This window comes from Anser brachyrhynchus, assembly GCF_964034855.1.
Source record: "Anser brachyrhynchus genome assembly, chromosome: 2".
In the NCBI taxonomy this organism is placed as follows: Eukaryota; Metazoa; Chordata; class Aves; order Anseriformes; family Anatidae; genus Anser; species Anser brachyrhynchus.
Genome location: NC_137695.1, coordinates 24,521,327 through 24,525,663, shown reverse-complemented (window position 1 = coordinate 24,525,663; position 4,337 = coordinate 24,521,327). Strand labels below are relative to the sequence as shown.

General features: G+C 37.9%; 1 protein-coding gene across 4 annotated transcripts in view; it reads right to left on the bottom strand.

The window, feature by feature from the left end:
* Positions 1 to 4,337, bottom strand: part of CDK14 (cyclin dependent kinase 14) — a 348,887-nt gene that overhangs the window by 233,758 nt on the left and 110,792 nt on the right. The gene's annotated exons all lie outside the window — the stretch shown is intronic.

Here is a 4,337-nt window from a genome sequence, read left to right as displayed (position 1 = left end):
AGGGGGGGAAAACAAATTAAAAAACAGCTTTCATGATTAGAATGAGGAACAAATAATTTTACTGCCCAAGTAACCTTACAAGCAATGTAGCAATAAAACCAAGGCATGCTTGTCTAAATACCTAAAAAGTCGACTCTTTGTCATACTGGCTAAAAAGAATATTATTATTCAGAATTCAAAGATGATAACTATGGAATAGCAAATCAAGCTGCGTCCAGATTTATAACCTACCACACAGTTCAGTATTTAGCCTAGATGAAAGTATGATATTACAGGAAATTAAAGGAATGAAATATCTGAGATAAAGTTTAGGTCAGTGAACTTTTCTGCTGGCTGCAGTGGATTTAATCACATTTTAACTCTGCTACTGAGACATCTCTGAACAGCTGATAATGATAGCTACAGTAAAAGGATAAGCTAGTAATACAGCAAAAGAATACACTTAACACAGAAAACCAATCGTTTGCTAATCTGTATTCAGTAGCATGAGAAAATAGTGTATAAATGATTTCCAGACTCCATACTGTCTCAAATATCACAGTTGGAACACATTTAGTATCCTTACGGTAATATACTGGTGTACAAACAGGAACTAAGCCTGCACCGTGTCCAGAAAATAACATAGGTTATCTCAGTCATATACATACATCCAATCAAATGCCTTTGATTATTATTTTTTTCTTTTTAGTTTCAGGCTCTTCAAAAGTAAATTAGATTTCCCCAGACTGAGTTAAATTCAGAGTGAAACATTCTGTAAACTGCATGCCACTAAATGAAAGCCTATGTTGGTGCAACTGACTTAGACCAGGCTGAAGGAATGTTTAGCAAAGGCTGCCTCTGAATTTCATCCTACATATTCAAGAGAGCTGAGCAGCACTCACAGATAAGCCACATTTACCTCCTTTCATTCAAACTTTGATAAATGGTGGAAGACACAAAACCACATCTGCTGAAAAAGCAGAATTACTTTATAAGCAGAAACTTTCACTGAAGTTTCAGCTAAACCTCATCCAATCATCAAGGTTAATTATGATTTTTCTTATGCTGCTTTACTGTTGGTGGGTTGAGGTTTTTTGTTTGTTTGTATGTTTTGGCTTTTCTTTTGTTTGTTTTACTTTTTATTGTATTTTTTTTGTTGTTGTTTCAGCCAAGTTAGTGCCTTTTTCCACAGTCACATAATCCATATTTAAATTCTACATCTTCCTGTTTCTCTTAAATTGATCTTTTTTTCTATGTAGCTTTGGTTTTCTTTGAGCCTCATTCTGCTGCTGTCAGAAGAGTAACAATACGCTTCCCTCTGCACAGACAGCTAAAAAATTCCCTCAGCATGACCACTGCTTAAGATTTCAGCCTGTAACTTCCCCCTAATTAACATCACAGAACACCCCCAATAGGAACACAGTGCAGGAATGCTATTTTCTCTCACTTCTTTACACAAGAAGCCATGAGAAATGTTAAACAGCTAATTTACAGTTGTTTCAATTTACAAACAACCAGACTTTTGCCTGAATTTGCCTTGCACTAATGGAAAATTAGAAAATAAGGAATAAGTCAAAGTCAAAACCTGCCTGGCTCCTCCATTATGAAAGACTTTGGAAAGAAACGCCCTCCTACAGACCTCTGGCTCCTGATACCATCCATACATGCATTTTTTTGATTAGGACAACACTACTACTCAGATAACCAAAATTAGAAGTTGATCTCATCTTCAGCGGTATTTACCCTTGTTCTAATTGTCCCAGTCTAAATTATAAGGCAGGAGGCCTCAGTCAGCCAACAGAGATCTGCTTAATACAGTGTCTCATTCTTACTGCTTTTCAGTCTCAAGCTTATCAGATAACTTCGAGAGCTTATAGAAGCATTTCCTTTCCATTTCCCACCTATGCTGCTAAGATCAGCCACTGCTGTGCTATAGAACACTGCACGTTTGAGATGGATTGGATGCTGCAGAGGGGAAAGCAACAGCTTCTTCAGGTCCTACTAGCTAAGCCCACAGCTGCAGCATTACTGTCAAATAATACAGGTCTGGCATCACCCCGTGAAAATTACCTTCTAAAAGTTACATTTGCAATTTACCATCAGTCTTCCTTACTTTTCAGGCCCTAACATTTTCTTTGGACAAAATCAAAGTAAAGAAAAGCAAGAGCCAAATAATCTAAATATAGATTTTATCCCTTCTCACTTACATGTCAGGTATGTCTGACTTCTACATGATATATATACAACAGCTAGGACTGTATTTCTTCTAACAGCTCTCACAGATCCAAATGAAGTTCCACTACCCAGAAGACAGGAGTACTTTTACACACAACTAAAACAACAAAGAATCTACCTGTAACCTGATTTTGACTCCTCCTAACCAAAAGTCTTCAAAAGTCCAGAAAAAACTCACATTAGCATAATAGTCTTTGTATCTAGTCCCAGCCTAGATGAATACTTAGAAACACAAAACATGCATATAGTCCCCTCAAAATCATTCAGATACTGCATACTTAAGAAAATATATATGAATTAATACCCTTATGAGCTTTGCTAGAAAAGAGCTTTGTTTTATTAATACCAAGTACAAGAATTTTAACCAGCAATAACCATGGTGCTGAACTCACAGCTAAAAGGAAAACTTCTCCAAAGACAGTGTGAAAAATATTTTCATGCAAGTGGGCTTCTATAATTAAAAAAATCAACGAGAAATTTTCTATTCTTGCTCCTAAAGAATACTTATTTATACAGAGCTGATACAACAAAGTGTAAAAGAAAAAGCATTATTCTGTATTTGACAGTTATGTCGCTATAATCTTTCATCTAGACCAAGCTCACATTAAACCTTTTAAGTGTCACTAAACAGGCACAAGAAAACTGTACATACTATTTTCTTATTAAGTCAGTACCCTATAAACTAAAAGACTGGAGAATAATAAACATATTTGAAACACAGGCTGATATGCCTTGAACTCGGCATTGCAAATATTGAAAGCTGTGCTCGTAACCCCTTACACACCTTGTTATCATGGCACAGCTGCAGAAACAGGCAACTCAGATAAAATGTATACCATTATGAATAAATGTGTTAGATCATTCAATAATTATGATTCAAACAAAGCACACAAAAACTGATGAAATTCCTTTATATTTTGGCCACCCACGGTTTTTCTTCCATTGTGAAGAAACTGCCTTTAAAATGTAAAATGTAGCTAAATCTCAAGAAGGTAATCCACAGTATTTTACAAGTTTCTAACTTCGGGATGTCAGTCCCACTAAACGGAGATGTTTTCCCAGTCCAGTGCCAGGCTGGCTCACAGCACAAGCAGACGGGAACACTGCTGCTGGCGTGCAGACGGTGCCAAATGTGCCTGAGGGCAGGAGCAAAGGATAACAGGGCTGCAGCTGCTGGGACTTTGGCTGACATGTCCATGAAACCACACCCTTCACACACAGGATCTGCTCTTTGGACCCTATGGAAGCTGAGATTCTGGGATGTCACTGGCTCTTCCTGCTTCGGGAATGATGCTGAGACAGTCTGATGCTGAGACTATTTTAAATGACATCTCAAAAGCCACAACAGTCTCAGCTCTTCAGTTCACTATCAATTTTAGCTGAGTTTGAGTCAGCTCTGTGATGGCAATTTATTTACTATTTCTCTACCAAAGCTCATTTTTAGTGCCATCCTACAGGGGAGGCTCACACAGAGAAGGCACACAGAACAATTTCTGCAAAGGAGCTTGAGACCGCCCGGCTCAGATAAAGCAGCTGTCACCAGGGAGCATGAAAGAGGCTGACAAGGGAGGATAAAGGGAGCAGAGCAGAAAGCATGACAGACATCTCAGAGTGAGCTAGAGAAGAGTTATTCCCAAACCCATGGGGAAGGGAAAATAAACTAAAGCTAGTCCAAACGCTACACAGCTTTTACGATGGTTTTGTTTTGTGTGCCCTGATCTTCTGATTGCGTTCATCAAGAAAAGCTTTTCTTCTCTTCATGCCGCAGGTATATGACAATTTACATCTACCTTCATTTTAAGATTCTGCCTCCAGGCAAGAAGCACTACTTACACAGTTCCTTCATCTTCCAGCGGGACTTCTCACACCCACCTTAAACATGAGTGAGCTCTTAAGTACTCACAAACATAGTAAATCTAACGTAAGCCAAAGCAGAGGCAGAGCTGCATTATTTAACAACTCCGACACTAGAGTCTTTGTTTTTGAAGAACCAGTTTCTTCCTACAGAGAACACAATCATATAATTTGAATCCTCAAGCTATTCACTACAGCATTGCACTGAAATAAGAAGTGCAACATAATTACAAAAAAAGAATAATAATAATAGTATACTCATTAAATAT